Here is a 19,690-nt window from a genome sequence, read left to right as displayed (position 1 = left end):
AGGTTCATCTCTGATCAAATGAACCGCTGCCTATGAAGACAATATTTTGACACAGACAACGAGCTGCAGAGCACAGTAGAAAATTGTCGAAAAGCACTGGCGGCTGTCTTCTATGACGAGGGAATGAAAAGTTGGTAGAACGCTACGACAGATGTCTAAGTCTGAGCGGCGACTGTGTAGAGAAGTAGCTGGAAGATGTAGCTAACGTTCCAAATAAAACACTTTTGATTTTCGTTGAGGTTTCCATTTTGCGACCTATCGTTTCTTACTTTCCGAATAGCCCTCGTATTTTTATTTGTGGGTCCGAAACAACAGACACCATTATTATGATCCAGCAGCCGTATATATATATATATATATATATATATATATATATATATATATATATATATATATATACTACTGGCCATTAAAATTGCTACACCAAGAAGAAATGCAGATGATAAGCGGGTGTTCATTGGACAAATATATTGTACTAGAACTGACAAGTGATTACATTTTCACGCAATTTGGGTGCATAGATCATGAAAAATCAGTACCCAGAACAACCACCTCTGGCCGTAATAACGGCCTTGATACGCCTGGGCATTGAGTCAAACACAGCTTGAGTGGCATGTACAAGTACAGCTGCCCATGCAGCTTCACGCGATACCGCAGTTCATCAAGAGTAGTGACTGGCGTATTGTGACGAGCCAGTTGCTCGGCCACCATTGACCAGACGTTTCCAGTTGGTGAGAGATCTGGAGAATGTGCTGGCCAGGGCAGCAGTCGAACATTTTCTGTATCCAGAAAGGCTCGTACAGGACCTGCAACATGCGGTCGTGCATTATTCTGCTGAAATGTAGGGTTTCGCAGGGATCGAATGAAGGGTAGAGCCACGGGTCGTAACATATCTGAAATATAACGACAACTGTTCAAAGTGCCGTCAATGCGAACGAGAGGTGACCGACACGTGTAAACAATGGCACCCCATACCATCGCGCCGGGTGATACGCCAGTATGGCGATGACGAATACACGCTTCCAATGTGCGTTCACCGCGATGTCGCCAAACACAGATGCGACCATCATGATGCTGTAAACAGAACCTGGATTCATCCGGAAAAATGATTTTTTGCCATTCGTGCACCCAGGTTCGTCGTTGAGTACACCATCGCAGGCGCTCCTGTCTGTGATGCAGCGTCAAGGGTAACCGCAGCCATGGTCTCCGAGCTGCTAGTCCATGCTGCTGCAAACGTCGTCGAGCTGTTCGTGCAGATGGTTGTTGTGTTGCAAAAGTCCCCATCTGTTGACTCAGGGGTCGAGACGTGGCTGCACGATCCGTTACAGCCATGCGGATAACATGCCTGTCATCTCGACTGCTAGTGATACGAGGCCGTTGGGATCCAGCGCGTCGTTCCGTATTACCGTCCTGAACCCACCAATTCCATATTCTGCTAACAGTCATTGCATCTCGACCAACGCGAGCAGCAATGTCGCGATACGATAAACCACAGTCGTAATAGGCTTCAATCCGACCTTTATCAAAGTCGGAAACGTGACAGTACGCATTTCTCCTCCTTACACGAGGCATCACAACAACGTTTCACCAGGCAACGCCAGTCGACTGCTGTTTGTGTATGAGAAATCGGTTGGAAACTTTCCTCATATCAGCACGTTGTAGGTGTCGCCACCGGCGCCAACCTTGTGTGAATGCTCTGAAAAGCTAATCATTTGCATATTACAGCATCTTCTTCCTGTCGGTTAAATTTCGCGTCTGTAGCACGTCAACTTCGTGGTGTAGCAATTTTAATGGCCTATATGTGTACATGAAGAGGTTGTAATTCCGACCTAAGGCACTCTATATGTGACGATGTTTCTGATTTTGATTTACCGCCTAGTCCGAGCGTCGATAGGGAGAACAAATCTCGGTCTCCGGACGACAGCCGCGGCGTGCGCCCGCTCGAGGCGCAGCAGCAGCGGCAAGCGCGTCAGGTGGTGAGCCCTGTAACCATTGTTTACCGCCAAGTACCGCAGCAGCAGCCCGGCGATTGTTAGCTCGTTTCTCACTAGACTCTAAAGCAGATGTGGGCAACCTTTGATGACCCGTAAGCCTGAATCAGATACTTAAGCATGCGGGCACCTTTGTGACGTGATGCGACAGCAGTGCTCCTAGAGCATAAAAGTCAAAACTATAGAAGATAGCGTCTTTCACGTTAATGTTTACGTGGTGACACACCGATATGACTGACACTCGTTTTCCGACACGACATGTCAAGAAATTATGCCTCAAAATATGCCTTTTTGAGAGTATATTCATTTTATGTACACCCAGAAAATAGTAAAATTGATACCAGTTAGAAGAAAGAGAAGAACTCTGAAATATGGTGACACTGTGTAAGTGTAATATGGTGGGCGCTATAAACTCGGCGAAGAGCCAACAGGAATATTCAGAACTTTACGCGTGAGCGGACAACATCCCGCTAGTTCCGTACGAGAACTTCTGTGAAGTTTGAAATGTAGGAAATGGGATACTGGCAGAGGTAAAGCTGTGGGAAAGTATCGTGAGTTGTTCTCGGGAAGCTCAGATGGTAGAGCACTTCCTATCAACGGCAAAGGTCCTCGGTTAGAGTCGCGATCCACTAAATACTTTTAATCTACCAGGATGTTTCAACAGATAACTAGTTTGTTCGTCAAGGTTTGGCCCCTGCTGCCGTTGCTCAAATCGGCTTATTTCGCCAGTAATCGGTTATTTTCGTGCCATTGTCGTCTACTACCAAAGCTTGTGATCCATCAATGTATAGGACAAACGTAAGCAGTAAACAGTAAATAATGTGGTTATGCTGTAGGCACTGATCCAGAGGCAAAAATACCTGTTACCGCAGCTCTTCAAGGTAGTGAGCTGTTTCCTCCACTCTCCGCACGAACGTGAGCACATGGGCCGTAACTTTGCGCTCAGACAGGAAACGTGTTTCTCTTTGATATTTAAATCTAGCGACGACGAAATGGCATTGTGCTTGTGCAGAGTAAGCAAAACTTTCACTGCTCTGCGTCATGAGCTGCAAACTCGAGACGAGCTGAGCGTAGGCGTAAATATCAGAACATGCGTCTCAGGCAGAGTACAATGTAAGCGCCTTACTCTCCCTATAACTAATTTCTTCCGAAGCCCGGACTGAAACCAGTCTTGTCCGCCCGTGCACTTAAGCCTTTAGTTACGTAACATTGGATAGTAGAGTTCCGACCTTCTCTGATTTACATTTGTGATTTTGATTGCTCTCTGGCTTGCCGTATATGCTTAAGACTACCTCGCTTCGCTCTGGACTAGCATTGATTATTCGTTCACTTGGTGGATTCTGTTGTCATTCACCTGCAGTCTCTGCGTTACCACCAGTTCGGCTTACCATAAACTGTGTTCCACCTACGTGTGGTATCACATATCGATACCACCCAATGACGGCCAGTGTGGCCGAGCGGTTCTAGGCGCTTCAGTCTGAAACCGCGCGACCGCTACGGTCGCAGGTTCGAATCCTGCCTCGGGCATGGATGTGTGTGATGTCCTTAGGTTAGTTAGGTTTAAGTAGTTCTAAGTTCTAGGGGACTGATGACCTCAGATGTTAAGTCCCATAGTGCTCAGAGCCATTTGAACCATTTGATACCACTCCATGACGTGCCAAGTAGTGAAACAGTAAGCTTCTGTTAGACGCCAGTAGCGATCGTGCGGGATGCGACGGACCCAATGGACCACACCTTCCAAACCGTGCCTCCAGCGGATCTGTCCAATGAGCGCCTTCTGCCGCCACAATATAGGACGGCCAGCAACAGCTGCTCGCCCCATTTGCGCTTGGAGCCTCTACGCTATGGCACCTTTATCCTGGTTTACACTGAGATAGCTGGACTCTGCTTACTGCTGCGTCATTTCTAATGAGTCTTCGTTTGCTTGGAGAAATACAAGTTAAGCAAGTCATCTATTGGTTCTGTTGCCTTGTTTGCTAATTATTTCTAAACCTTTCCAGCTTTCCTAAGACGACGGTTGCTGCACCACACTGTAGCCTACCTCTCCTTACTGTGGTGTACAAAGTCGTACACAACACTACGTAGAGTTCGACAGAAACATAAACAGGTCCACAGACAGTCTGGTGTTTTTCACAAAACGAAGGAAGTTATCACTGCCAGTATCGTGCACCGTAGAGAAACGTATCGCGGAAGTCTGAGAATGATATACTCAGACCACGCGAAGTTCGGAGCGAGGTGAGGGGAAGACGACGCCAAGCGCCGCAGACTCGCACAATGGGTAGCGGCGGCGCGGGGCCATTGTGGCGTCGAGTCCACGCTTGCGGCGCGTAATTTCCCACGGGGAGCCCGGAAGGTGGGGTCGCACCCCTCGACGTAAACACACGCGCGCGTAGCCAGGTGGCGCCCCTGTTGTCTGCTGGCGGTGTCTGCGACCGCTGATTCACTACCAACGCTCGGAGGCTGCCGACAGAGCCTCGACCCAGGCGACTAATCAGTGTGGGCTGTGCAGGTGGGGTACCTTCACGCCGCGGCCGCACTGTAATGAAATAGTCGGTCAGTAAATTAAGCAGCCAGCAGCGCTTGTGGTCAGGGATGTGGCCTTTCGCGGAAGAAAGCTACAACTGCTGTTCAGGATGACCAAGCATCAGTTTCCCATTTAACAGTGCAGCCTTTGGAGAAGATTCTGTTTCTGTACATGTCTGGCGTTACTTATACCAGTTACTAATTTTTTTATTTCGGTAATGTTAACGCATTAGGTGCGAACTATAGACTCCTCGGACGTGTCTGCTCACTGCGTTGCCACTGATGCAAACTGCGCGCTGCGTAGGGCAGGTATAAGGTTGTCGAAGACGTAATTGTGACGTAGCTCCTTAGGGAGAGTGAGAACCCACGTGCCTGCTCACTCTCCGGCTTGCAAACAGGCTACTAGAAAGTTATTCCTTTAAGACGGCGAGAGAGGTAGCATAGCTGAAGCGGTTTATTAATACCAAGATTTTCGTCTGACTTCCGCTTACATCTGTGTCATCATATGTCCATATTTTCCCCGCTTCTCTCCGTTTGACACTTTGACTTGCAAAGTCACTTTGACTTGTATAAAACACAACAAAGTATTGCACCACTAATGTTTAGCCGGGCGGGGTGGCCGAGCGGTTCTAGGCGCTTCAGTCTGGAACCGTGCGACCTCTACGGTCGCAGGTTCGAATCCTGCCTCGGGCATGGGTTTGTGTGATGTTCTTAGGTTGGTTAGGTTTAAGTAGTTCTATGGGACTGATGACCTCAGAAGTAAAGTCCCATAGTGCTCAGAGCCATTTTTGAACTAATGTTTCAAACGCCCGTCCGGTTGGCCGTGCGGTCTAACGCACAGCTTTCCGGGCGGGAAGGAGCACCTGGTCCCAGGCACGAATCCGCCCGGCGGATTAGTGTTGAGGTCCGATGAGCCGGCCAGTCTGTGGATGGGTTTTAGGCGGTTTTCCACCTGCCACGGCGAATGCAGCCTGGTTCCACTTATTCAGCGATTGCTGCGCAAACAAGTTCTCCACGTACGCGTACACCACCATTGCTCTACCACGCAAACATAGGGGTTACACTCGTCTGGTGTGAGACGTTCCCTGGGGGGGTTCACCGGGGGCCGAACCGCACAATAACTCTGGGTTCGGTGTGGGGCGGCGGAGGAGCGAAGTGGACTGCGGTAGTCGTCGTGGGGTTGTGGACCACTGCGGCTGCGGCGGGGACGGGGCCTCTCCGTCGTTTCTAGGCCCCCAGTTAACACACAATACAATACAATACAATGTTTAAAACACGAGCAAGTATTTCACTAATAATTGCAAACCTGAGCGACTCTGTCGTCCTGCTCTTACATAGAAAGTGTGTTTAATTACTCGGTTAATGATAATTCCAGTCACAGACTCATGCAGGAGGTAAACTTACAAATCTAATGATCACAATCACGGGTCAACTGCTTGAATATTTAAGAAGTCTGTAAAGTTAATACGCAAATTTGTGATGAAAAATCAGTTTTCCTCGTTATTCTGGACCTTCTGATGTGTTGCTGAGATACAGGATGATTATATGGCAAAGTGAAAGTAATTCTGTTATCCACCAATCATACTATTTAAAAAAGCCACAAAGTGCGTATGTTGTTGTTGTTGTGGTCTTCAGTCCTGAGACTGGTTTGATGCAGCTCTCCATGCAAGCTTTTTCATCTCCCCGTACCTACTGCAACCTACATCCTTCTGAATCTGCTTAGTGTATTCATCTCTTGGTCTCCCTCTACGATTTTTATCCTCCACGCTGCCCTCCATTACTAAATTGGTGAACCCTCGATGCCTCAGAACATGTCCTTCCAACCGATCCCTTCTTCTGGTCAAGTTGTGCCGCAAACTTCTCTCCTCCCCAATCCTATTCATTACTTCCTCATTAGTTATGTGATCTACCCATCTAATCTTCAGCATTCTTCTGTAGCACCACATTTCGGAAGCTTCTATTCTCTTCTTGCCCAAACTATTTATCGTCCATGTTTCATTTCCATACATGGCTACACTCCATACAAATACTTTCAGAAATGACTTCCTGACACTTCCATCTATACTCGATGTTAACAAATTTCTCTTCTTCAGAAACGCTTTACTTGCCATTGCCAGTCTACATTTTATATCCTCTCTACTTCGACCATCATCAGTTGCGTATATTGTTAAAGAAAGGAGCCGTTTCGTTTTATCTGGCGTTGCAGACTCACTACCACGGAGGACGAACTTTTTTTTGTGGGAGTAACAGACTGGTGCCACCGCAGATCAGCCAACCCAAAGGCCAGAAGCTTTCCCCAACAGTCTACCTAAAAAGCAGGAGGTCTGATTTGCTCTCCGGCCCCATTCTCATCAAAATTGTGACGGTGCTGTTTGGTCGTCAAATCGCAAGAAAGAATTGGCACGGAAGTTGTTGCCATCTTTGCTTAACACGAACTGGCCACTACTGCTTTGTAGTCACTCGTATGTAGAATGACACCGGCAAGAATGCGGTCGCGACTTCAGTATGCGCAGTCCTCCCACGATCGCCGTAATTACGTGCGCTCGCGGTTTTCTCTGCGAGCTCGCTGCACACTACTCACCGATGCTGCCTGCGTAAGAGATGCCGTACTCGACACACTTCGCTTTCGCGTCTCGTGTCTCTCTTGGTCGACAATATCTTCCACGTTCCCTTTAAGGTGGTGTACCACATATTATTAGTTAGGATTCTCTAGGATAGTGGTTCCCAACCTTTCTTAGATCGTTACCCCTGAGCACAATCAGACATTAGCTGGTACCTCCGCCCTCCCCTCCTCCCCACCCCTGCCTTCCCTTACCCCCCCCCCCCCCTCAAAAAAATGGTTCAAATGGCTCTGAGCACTATGGGATTTAACAGCTATGGTCATCAGTCCCCTAGAACTTAGAACTACTTAAACCTAACTAACCTAAGGACAGCACACAACACCCAGCCATCACGAGGCAGAGAAAATCCCTGACCCCGCCGGGAATCGAACCCGGGAACCCGGGCGTGGGAAGCGAGAACGCTACCGCACGACCACGAGATGCGCCCCCCCCCCCCCCTCCCCCGACGCCCAACATTACCACAACATTTGCACCTATGTAAGCTGTAGAATGAAAGCCTTTCGTTAAGCGCTTTTATTTTTGAAGTAATGAAAGATCAATGATGTTTACTTTGTGTGTGTGTGTGTGTGTGTGCATATATGTGTGTGTCTGATTTAGAATGAAAGACGAAGGAATCTGTAGTGCATCGCAAGTACTACTCACAACTGCTTCTCAGAAAAGAAAGCTAACTATCCACAGCGGGAGTACACACTTACTACAAAACATACTTCTCCTGCATTACTCCTCTCTATTGCAGCATTTACTTGACCTGCACATTTGCAACCTCATTTAAAATCAACCAAGTTCACATGTGTGCACTGTACTTACTGTTCGCAAATCACATCATTGCTGCACTCTTTACTTCTGATCTCGCAGAAACTGGACGACTTCGGGCTGTTAATGCTTTGTGTCTAACGTCTCTAATAACAGTAATAATAATAATAATAAAACTGTGATGTAGCTGCTTTGTAGTCACTGCCGTGTCGTGCTGTCAATTAATTCACGTATCCAGCTATCTGTTTCGAAGCGAGTTACGAACCAATTTCTGGACTACTGGAGGTACTATGTGCAACTTGGAGAAGACTGTTTTTTTGAGATATTCATCATTTGTTAAGTATAGGTCTCACTTTAATAATCAGCAATGTACGGAACGAAACACAACATGTGTCTGTGCTGGATGGACAATATGAGGAACCTGTAACTTCCTCCGCATTAACGCAACTAACTGAGAAAGAGTAATTATTGATTACATATAATGTATATTGGAGTCTTACAAAATTGTAATAATGGTGATGATCTTTAGAAAATAATTTAGTTTCTTGCCTGAAAAAGATTCGAGATGTTTAGTTTAAGCCTCTCAGAAAATTTCGTTTCACCCTTCAGGGGATAATTACCCGCAGGTTGGAAACAGTTGCTCTAGGGGTGGACGAATACTTATTTCACGCTTGAGAATTTCTCTACTGTATCTTGAAATTCCCGTGAAGGACTATGACTACAACGAGTAATCCAGAACCGTGGACTGATGTTACCTATTTGTGGCGTTCCCCTGTACCTTATTCTATAACTTCCTACGACTGAAACACCCGCTGTAGGTTCGATCTTCGCTAATACCACCGTTCAGATGACAGAAACACTTCGGGTAAGCTAGCTTTCATCTAGAGATAGAGAAGCAGTAACAGACAGGGCAGCCGGTTCAATTAATTCTTTATTGAACATTGTTATCTCTTTGAAAGCATACGGTGGAGTCTCACCACGCATCATTTAATATTCATTTACGTGTATGCAACACCACCACTGTACTGTCTTTACCTAAGGCATGGCAGAGTCTCAAATGTTTATGGCTGGTAGGCAGGCGCTCATGCTGCAGATATAGAGCAAAGAGTCGTCTGGGCAGAGCACGATTTTCGATACCTGGCATCTTTGGGAAGTCGATCGTAACCTTTGTATGTAGAAGTGGTCCAAGGACGCTGCCGTAGATCGTATACGGTCTTGCACAAGCAGAAGGACGTGCGCCTGCCGATGTTTAAGACTGGAGACCGCGCACGTGCGACACCGATACTCACTGCATGAGAAGTTTCTACGGCAGACAGTTGCGCCACACTGCGACGATCACCCGTGAGACGCCGAGGAAAACTATCCCAAAGTGTTTGCACGGTTTGATGGCGCCATCCGCAGACCCGCAGTCGTTTACGTAAGCCAACTCTCTTCCCACTACAACACCAAACGGACAGTTTAGTTTAAAACAAACCTTGCAGATGTGTGGACTCGTTATATCGGTGGGTAAATGACAGCTTCAACAGAATTTCAACGTGGTGCCTACAGATAGATCTTCTACCACATTACAGCAGAGTGCTCTTTAGGATCGCACTCTAGTTAGCGATCCGAGGCTCTCGCTGTGACCCAAGATGCAAGTGAACAAACAAAAATCAGTGTCTTCCTTTGTAATATACTTCCTTTTGTTTTTTTATATGTACTTTTATAGCTTGTGCTTGCACATTTGCATCTGGTGGCTACAACTTGAACTAATTTTTTTCCCAGCGTAAATCAGTTCCGCATTAACGCATCGGCATATCTACCACGTCTCCCTTCAGTACGATAATTACAGGCCATACTAAACCCTCGTGAATAGCTGAATTTCGTTATAACCGCCCAGTCAGTGGTAGTTACATACAATGTCGGGGGTAAATACAAAAGACCATGTCAGTCAAAGACCACGTTCAAAACCGAGATTAGCAAGAAACTTAAAAAGAAAAAATTGTCATTCGTGTAGGAGGAGACTACCTGAACACCATTTAGGGCATCGTGAGGGACCCTGTCCAGATGAACCCCTGAAGCCAACCACCGAAGAAAACCGAGCGGTCACTTCTACACGGGAAGTATGAGACAGGAGACTCATCGTGCGGCCGTCTCGCTGGAAGATGAGTCCCTGTTTCCGATGCAAGACCCGTCCGTTACTGAAGTCACTGTACCCTCACCGAACCACGTTGCGAAATGCGAGAAAACTCTATGTGCGTAGAAAAATCCTGTAAAAATTACTTCTCCGGATTCTCCCACGCTCAACGGAATTCGGAGGGTTCTTCTCATCATAGCTTGTACACTGTATGTCATTAGGAGTATATGCAGTTTTTACCATAATTTCCTGTATTGATAAGTTCTGTTCCATGACCAACGCACTATATAGATTGTTTGTTGCCACTGTAAGCCATTTTGCAGCTCTGGCATCAATCTATAGTCACAGTACTGCTGTTAAATTGTGCCACTAGCATCGATCCGATCCCCTTTGTCCAGAACATTTGTGTCAACACCATTTCGATTAATCGTTCAGTAATATTAATATGATGTATTTCATTTAGATACAGTTGGTCGTGGTACGTAATGAGCCACGAACAGTTTATCACATGTGGATATCAACAAGGCAAAATGCCATAAAACTATCTCTCTCTCTCGCTCTCTCACACATTTTTGGAGAGTGTCATCAGTCTTCTGATTGGTTTAATGCAGCCCGCTCAAATTCCTCTCCTGTGATAAACTTTTTATCTTAGAGTAGCACTTACAACCTACGTCCTCAGTTATTTCCTGGATGTATTCCAACATCTGTCTTTCTCCACAGTTTTTACCCTCTACAGCTCCCTCTAGTACCATGGAAGTCATTCCCAGACGTCTTAACAGATGTCCAATCATCCTGTCCCTTCTTTTTGTCAGTGTTTTCCATATATTCCTTTTCTCGCCGATTCTGCGGAGAACTTCCTCATCCCTTACCTTCAGAATGAGATTTTCACTCTTCAGCGGGGTGTGCGCTAATATGAAACTTCCTGGCAGATTGAAACTGTGTGCCGGGCCGAGACTCGAACTCGGGACCTTTGCCTTTCGCGGGCAAGTGCTCTACCGACTGAGCTACCCAAGCACGACTCACTCCCCGTCCTCACAGCTTTGCTTCTGCCAGTACCTCTTCTCCTACCTTCCAAACTTTACAGAAGCTCTCCTGCGAAACTAGCAGAACTAGCACTCCTGAAAGAAAGGATATTGCGCAGACGTGGCTTAGCCACAGCCTGGAGAATGTTTCCAGAATGAGATTATCACTCTGCAGCGGAGTGTGCGCTGAAATGAAACTTCCTGGCAGATTGAAACTGTGTGCCGGGCCGAGACTCGAACTCGGGACCTTTGCCTTTCGCGGGCAAGTGCTCTACCGACTGAGCTACCCAAGCACGACTCACGCCCCGTCCTCACAGCTTTACTTCTGCCAGTACCTCTTCTTCTACCTTCCAAACTTTACAGAAGCTCTCCTGCAAACCTTGCAGAACTCCGCTGTAGAGTGACAATTTCATTCTAGAAACATCCCCCAGGCTGTGGCTAAGCCATGTCACCGCAATATCCTTTCTTTCAGGAGTGCCAGTTCTGCAAGGTTTGCAGGAGAGCTTCTTTAAAGTTTGGAAGGTAGGGGACGAGGTACTGGCAGAAGTAAAGCTGTGAGGACGGAGCATGAGTCGTGCTTGGGTAGCTCAGTTGGTAGAGCACTTGCCCACGAAATGCAAAGGTCCCGAGTTTGAGTCTCGGCACGGCACACAGTTTTAATCTGCCAGGAAGTTTCATTCCTTACCTTATCAGTCTACCTGATTTTAAAAGTTGTTCTGTAGCACCGCGTCTCAAATGCTTCCATTATCTTCTCTTCTGGTATTGTCCATGTCTCACTGCCATACAATGCTGTGCTCCAGATATACGTTTTTTTGAAATTTCGTCCTCAAATTATGACGTATATGTAGAATTAGTACCGCCCGTGTGGCCGAGCGGGTCTAGGCGCTTCAGTCTGGAACCGCGCTGCTGCTACGGTCACAGGTTCGAATCCTGCCTCGGGCATGGATGTGTGTGATGTCCTTAGGTTAGTTAGGTTTAAGTAGTTCTAAATCCAGGGGACTGATGACCTCAGATGTTAAGTCCCATAGTGCTTAGAGCCATTTGAACCATTTTTTGTAGTATTAGTAGAGTTCCATTAGCCATTAATGCCCTTTTTACCTGTGCAAGTCTGCTTTTTATAGCCTCCTTTCTCCGTCCGCCATTGCTTATTTTGTGCCTAGATACTAGAATTCCTTAACTTCATGTAATTCGTAACCGTCAGTTCTGATGGTAAGTTTCTGCTGCTTCTCATTGCCTCCGTGTTCCTTACTGTCTTACTGAAGCGCCAAAGAAACTGATATAGACATACGTATTGAAAAACAACAAGCATCCGGCTCAGTTGTTATATCGGTCACTGCTGCTGTAATGGCAGGTTATCAAGATTTAAGTGAGTTTGAAGGTGGTGTTATAGTCGGCGCTCGAGCGATGGGACACAGCATCTCCGAGGTAGATATGAAGTGGGAATTTTCCCGTACGACCATTTCACGAGTGTACCGTGAATATCAGAAAGCCGGTAAAACATCAAATATCCGACATCGCTGTGGCAGGAAAAGGATCCTACAAGTACGGGACCAACAACGACTGAAGAGAATCGTTCAACGTGACAGAAGAGCAGCCCTTCCGCAAATTGCTGGAGACTTCAATGCTGGGCCATCAAGAAGTGCCAGCGTGCGAACCATTCACGCGAAACATCATCGATATGGACTTTCGGAGCCGAAGCTCCACTCGTGTACCCTTGATGACTGCACTACACAAAGCTTTACGCCTCACCTGGGTCCTTCAACACCGACATTTGGTTGTTGATGATTGGAGACATGTTGCCTGGTCAGACGAGTCTCGTTTAAAATTGTATCGATTGGATGGACGTGTACAACCTCACGAATCCATGGACTCTGCATGTCAGCAGGGGACTGTTAAAGCTAGTGGAGGCCCTGTAATGGTGTCGGGCGTGTGCAGTTGGAGTGATATGGGACCCCTAACAGTCTAGATGCGACTTTGACATGTGATACGTACATACGTATCCTGTCTGATCGCCTGCATCCTCTCTTGTCCATTTTGCATTCCGACGGACTTGGCCAATTCCAGCAGGACAACAGGACAATGGGACACCGCACACATCCATAGTTGCTACAGAGTGGCTCCAGGAACATTCTTCCGAGTTTAAACACTTCGAGTGGCCACCAAACTCTCCAGACATGAACATTATTGCCCATATCTGGGATGCCTTGCAACGTGCTGACGCTAGTACTCCTACGGATTTATGGACAGCCCTGCAGGATTTATGGTGTCAATTCCCTCCAGAACTACTTCAGACATTAGTCGAGTCCATGCCACGTCGCCTTGCTAACAGACACTGAAGGTGGCAATTAACAGTAATCTTGTTTATAATTTGTCGTATACTTTTCAGTCCCTGCTTGAACTCTTTCTGAAACAGAGATAATTTGGAGGTGGAGCCTTTAGTTATTTCAACTGCTAAACACTGCATTTGTGAGGAGCAAACTGTTTAAATTATGAGTGAAATAAAGAGGTTCTGTACACGATATAGTACGAGTACCTCACCTCCATAGCGTCATTTTTGTCTTCAGTGCTTCCTTCCCTTAAGAATCTGAGGACAGTAAAGACGTCTGCTTTCATTTTCGTCGTAGGAAACTTAATTACATTCTGCGTAAAAAGAATGCTTCGTAAAAGAACAAAGCCTTTAATTTCTTAACGGATCGACACACTCCGGAGACTTGTTTGGTTTCCACGAACGACTGCCGGAGGGGAGAGAGAAACACCGCGCTACCAGTCCCCAACTTGTTCGCGACATGTTTAAATTAATTAAGGCGTTGATTAACGTTTAACGAGCAGCGAGGCGCCACTAGGCTCGACAACTTCCGCAACAGTCGTACGTTCATCGGTTCGCGTCGCTAAGGAAAGTTTTTCTCTTGGCGAGGGCGACACAGACGGAAATGTGCGTAGCCAGTTTTTCTCAGGGGACCTCCCAGAACGACTTCGCTTCGCACTCTGTTTCTTCTTTCTCGGATCTTCTTGCACTAAACTCCTTGCACTTGAGAAACTTTTCTGCTATCGCTACAACACAAAATTAAAGAATCTATTGTAGCAGCCAGTTCCGCATCTTCTACAGTGTTCTTTGTAAAACAAAAATGTCTTAGTACAATTTTGTTAGAAAGACAGTGAGATACGCAGTGTAATATGATGACAGAAAAAAATAAACTTTTACATCTTCTAAACTATGAGAAATCAAAATTGTTCGTTATTATATACATACTATAAAAAAGTATACATATTCGTGTTTGTGTGTCTGTGTGTGTGTGTGTGTGTTCGACATCTCCTAAACCACTGAACCGATTCACTTGTACCTTACTGTCAGGCGACAATCGCTGTGGGGTATCAACGAACTATCTATCAAAATGGTGGAGCTGAAAAAGAAAAGCAGCGTGCGACGCGTGAATTCCTAGACTTTATTCATCCAGTATTTCGGAATAAGAGCACTTAGGGAGTTTCAAAGAACTTTAAAGATAATTCCAATCATTTACGTAGTTTTTATCTTGCTGACAATCCCTACAAAATGATGAAAGGAAAAATGTCGCTTCCTACTTTTCCGCCCTTCATACAATAAAAATACCGCATGAAGCATGACGCTCTAGTTTATTATTCCCTTACTATTCTATGTAATCGTGACACATTTTCAGACAGCATGCGTATGTGTCACTAAATGTAAGTGCAAAATTATATCATTGTATTACGCATGGTAAAGGAGATATGGCGTCAAAACCAGTAAGAAACGTGAAAAATATCGCATCATGCATGACGTTTAAATGTATTACTTCGTTGTTACCGAGTCCATTCGCAACAGATTTTGCAGACAGTATCCACATACTCCTCTGAATGAACTTACAACATTATACCACTGTAAGAAACATACATCAGAAGATAGGACGTCATAAACATTAAGCACAAGGCCAAACGTGGCGTGGTACGGGCATGAACACATAGCTGTAAATAAATACCGGGGAACACCAGGTTTCTCCGCTGTATATGTATACACTGATGGAAAAAAATCGTAATACTAAGAAGGAGTCGTGGTAGACGTGTTTCTACAGCTGAAATAATGATATCTATTGAAATTACACGTCAGTCGCATCAGAGTGGTGCTAATAGTGATAAGATTACGAGAAGTAAGATTTCCTTCCTTCGATATTGCAGAAAGACTTGGCAGGCAGCAGTTGACACCACAGTGACACAACGAATGATACAAAACCGTTGCTTCAAGGACAGCTCCGAGACACACGCCCTGAAGCGTGCATTCCATCGTCCCCAATTACCGTCATCTGATACTTCGCTGGTGTCGAGAGAGTTTATGTGAGGGAGGGTGAAGGTCTGTTGAGTTTTCTGATGACAGCTGGTTCGCCCGTGTGACGGCTAGAAAGAGGTCAGTTGAGGATCTGCACCCTCCCTGTCTGTGTGCTAGATGCTCTAGACCTACTTCAGGAGTTATGATCTGGGGTGCGATTTCGCATGACAGCAGGACCACTCTCGTGTGTATCCCATACACCCCGATTGCATATCTGTACTACAATATGATGTTTCGACCTGTTGTGCTGCTGTTTATGAATAAGGCGGCGTTTTCCAATAGGATAACGCTCGCCTACATACCGCTGTTGTAACCCAACATGCACTACAGAGTGACAAGTTGCCTTGGCCTGCTCCATCACCGGATCTGTCTCCAATCGAGCACATACGGAACGTCATCGGACAACAACTCCAGCGTCATTCACAAACAGTATTAACCATCCCTGTATTGACCGACCAAGTGCAAACTGATAACAGTCACCTGTACAACAGAATGCATGCTTGTATTCGACATTCTGACGGTTACGCAGGTTATTAATGTACCAGCATTTCACACTGCAATCGCGTATCTCGCACTTACATTAATCTGTGATCTTGCTATGTTAATCACTTAAATATGTTGCCTAGACTACTGAACTCCCAAAATTTCATCACTCTTCTTTGATTAATTTTTGGTAATGCGATTTTTTTCCGTCAGTGTACATACAGCATTTGGCATTTGGCGAAGAAAAATTATTGAGATTATCTCATTATTGCCTCATTACGTTTCGTATGCACCCGTTGTCGGAGGAAGAAATCTGTTATAGGAAGTAGTTTCACTGTGACTGCATCTACAATCACCTTCGTTCAATAATAATGTCATCTTTCTTGACAGCCGCTGTAGTGGAAATATCATCAGTTATTTAACAGTGTGACTGTCTTAGCTTCAAATAGAAAACTGCAATACCTGTCAAATTAAAAGTGAAACAATATCAAGTCCCGAGAGATTTTATCTCTACCCTCGAGTTTACCTCGTCTTGTCAGGTTAACCAGTTTTCATAGTTCGGCAAATTTTTCTTTTAACATTGTGACCAGATTGCCTTCCAGTCGCCAGAGTCTTCAGTTTACCTGAGGGAGGAAAGTTGTGTGCATCATTTGGCTGATTTGGCTGTGACGGTACGAACTATGTTCTCTCTATTATTATGTTTTAAGTGTTTGGGTATCGTATTTTCTGAGACGGAGGTGGGGTATCCGTGCAGCATTTACCTCAATGAAAGTGGAAAACTGCCCAAAAGCTGCACTCAGCCTAGCCTGTATAACATTAATCCCCAACGCGATTAGATCATGCTCTCGCCACCTCCCCACCTTGCCAAACTACTGTGATGCGCCGCAAGCTATAGGACCAGGTCATATTGTTCCATGGGATTACCTTTTTTTCTAATTTTATTACTTCCCATCAAAATACTACCATATCATCCTTCAGGAAAACGAAAGCCGCAACGTAAACGTCAAGCCACAACGTCCAGAAGATGCATACAACATGATGAGATATTAACTGTCAAATCGCCAGTAGTGGGGCAAATTGTGTTCTAGCACGTTTTGTAAGTGCAGGTTGAATACATTCAGGGTAGCAAACTCGATTGTTTGATGACCCCTCCCCCTCCCATTAACCTACTATTCTGTAAACTGATTTATGACCCCCTGGGGGTTGATTTATGACCCACTGTGGATAGTCTGCCCTTCTAAAAAATCAATCCTCCCTTCCCCTTCTCCTCTCCTACTCCTCTGAGAAAACTCCTCACCAATACAATCTCACCTTTGATATCAAATTAATTGACTAATTGATTAAATCAATAAAATAATTAACCTTTAAAAAATGTTCAAATGTGTGTGAAATCTTATGGGACTTAACTGCTAAGGTCATTAGTCCCTAAGCTTACACACTACTTAACCTAAATTACCTTAAGGACAAACACACACACCCATGCCCGAGGGAGGACTCGAACCTCCGCCGGTACCAGCCGCACAGTCTATGCAGCGCCCGAGACCGCTCGGCTAATCCCGCGCGGCACTTAACCTTTCCCTCATCACAAATCCCCCAGTTCCAATCCCCCCACCCACCTGGTATTGGTGAGAAAAAGACTTGGTCTGTGCTGGAGAGGAATGATTCCACCACAGGAAACTCAATTACTCTTACATAGCAAAGGATATACTGTTTATTTATAATGTTCAATTCACATGGATTAGATTTCTCTTTTCTTTGGTGTGAAAGGCTCCTCATTCTCTGCTGCATTGGAAGATACAGGTCTGGTAAAATACATCGAAAAGAAGTAATTAAATGTATCACCTTTTTCCGATCACGCCAGGAATATCATCACAAAATCGATGTCAACAAAACTCATCGCATGTGCGAAGGTCGTTCAATAAGTAATGCCCCACATTAAAAAAAAAAGCCATTAATATTAATAGACAAACGTCCTTGTTGGTGTGCTTCATATTTGTTCTGTGCGCTGGTGAAGTTTCGAACGGTTCTGGCAGATGGCAGAGCTATAGCACAGCGTCAAAATGGCGTCAACATACGACTCACCTTACAAGCAGGCTGCTGTTATTGAATTCTTGTGTGAAGAAAAAGAAACCGTGGTGAACATCAATAAACGTTTGTGTGCAGTGTATGGCGATGCTGCAGTTGGTAGGAGTACAGTTGGGCGATGGGTTAAGAAAGTTACAGGCTCAGGAAATGCGGAAACAGAGCTCCATGATCAGCCACGCTCAGGACGACCTATCACAGCCACTGCTCCAGACATGCTGAATTGTGCGGATGCCATTATTCGTGCCAACTGGCGCATCACAACTCTTCAGTTGGCTCTACAGTTGTCAGTCAGCATTGTAAGTGCATCTGCAATGAATAATACTCTCGGATATTCAAAGAGGTGCTCATGATGGGTTCCATGAATGCTCAAAGCGGATCACAATATTCAAAGAAAGGCCATTCATCTGAATTGTTGGAGCATTTTGAGACCAATGGAGAGGACTTTCTGTCATGGATCGTCACGGGGGACGAAAGCTGGGTGCACAACTTCGCGCCAGAAACAAAAAGACAGTCCATGGAGTGGCATCATCCTCATCCACCACAAAATAAGAAATTTTAAACAACTCCCCCTGCCAGAAACGTTATGGTGACGGTCTTCTGGAATTGTGATGGCGTCATTCTCGTGGATGTAATGCCAAGAGGGTCAACCATCAATACAGAGGCGTACATGAAGACTCTGAGTAAACTCAACATGTTCAATTGGACAAGAATCCAGCAGAAATCTTGCTCTAACACGATGATGCACGCCTACACGCAAGTCTGAGAACCCGGGAACACATCGCCAAATTGGGCTGGACATCGTTGCCTCATCCACCCTCATCTACCCCCAGACTTCCATTTCTTTGGGCAGCTTAAAGATTCTCTGTGGTGAAAACAGTTTGAAGATGATGAGAGTGTCAGTCAAGCAGTGAAAGCATGACTACGTCTACTGGACAAGAGTTTTTACCAACAGGGTATACATGCTCTTCCACAATGTTAGCGTACAGCCATAGAATGTGATAGACACTACATAAAAAGTAGGACGTAGAAAGACATGTTGATGTATATTATCATCAAATTCTGACTCTTAACAATAAATATGTTCTGAGAAAAAATGTGGGGCATTACTTATTGAACGGCCCTCATAATTACACTACTGGCATTAAAAGTGCTACACCAAGAAGAAATGCAGATGATAAACGGGTATTCATTGGACAAATGTATTATACTAGAACTGACATGTGATTACATTTTCACACAATTTGGGTGCATAGATCCAGAGAAATCAGTACCTAGAACAAATACCTCTGCCCGTGATTACATTTTCACGCAATTTGGGTGAATAGATCCAGAGAAATCAGTACCTAGAACAAATATCTCTGCCCGTAATAACGGCCTTGATACGCCTGGGCATTGAGTCAAACACAGCTTGAGTGGCATGTACAGGTACAGCTGCCCATGCAGCTTCAACGCGATACCGCAGTTCATCAAGAGTAGTGACTGGCGTATTGTGACGAGCCAGTTGCTCGGCCACCATTGACCAGACGTTTTCAATTGGGGAGAGATCTGGAGAATGTGATTCCCAGGGCAGCAGTCGAACATTTTCTGTATCCAAAAATGCCCGTACAGGACCTGCAACATGCAGTCATGCATTATTCTGCTGAAATGTAGGGTTTCGCAGGGATCGAATGAAGGATAGAGCCACGGGTGGTAACACATCTGAATTTTAACGTCCACTGTTGAAAGTGCCGTCAATGCGAACAAGAGGTAACCGAGACGTG

General features: G+C 45.5%; 2 non-coding genes across 2 annotated transcripts; both read right to left on the bottom strand.

Annotated features, from left to right (window-relative positions):
* Window positions 1-10,944: 10,944 nt before the first annotated feature.
* Trnas-cga lies at window positions 10,945-11,019 on the bottom strand. The gene has a single exon. It is a non-coding gene; the product is annotated as a tRNA-Ser (tRNA).
* Window positions 11,020-11,245: 226 nt separating this feature from the next.
* Trnas-cga lies at window positions 11,246-11,320 on the bottom strand. Its single transcript has one exon. It is a non-coding gene; the product is annotated as a tRNA-Ser (tRNA).
* Window positions 11,321-19,690: the final 8,370 nt, after the last annotated feature.

The sequence above is a fragment of the Schistocerca americana genome, chromosome 5 (assembly GCF_021461395.2).
Source record: "Schistocerca americana isolate TAMUIC-IGC-003095 chromosome 5, iqSchAmer2.1, whole genome shotgun sequence".
Taxonomy (NCBI): Eukaryota; Metazoa; Arthropoda; class Insecta; order Orthoptera; family Acrididae; genus Schistocerca; species Schistocerca americana.
This window is presented reverse-complemented; position numbering and strand designations above follow the sequence as displayed.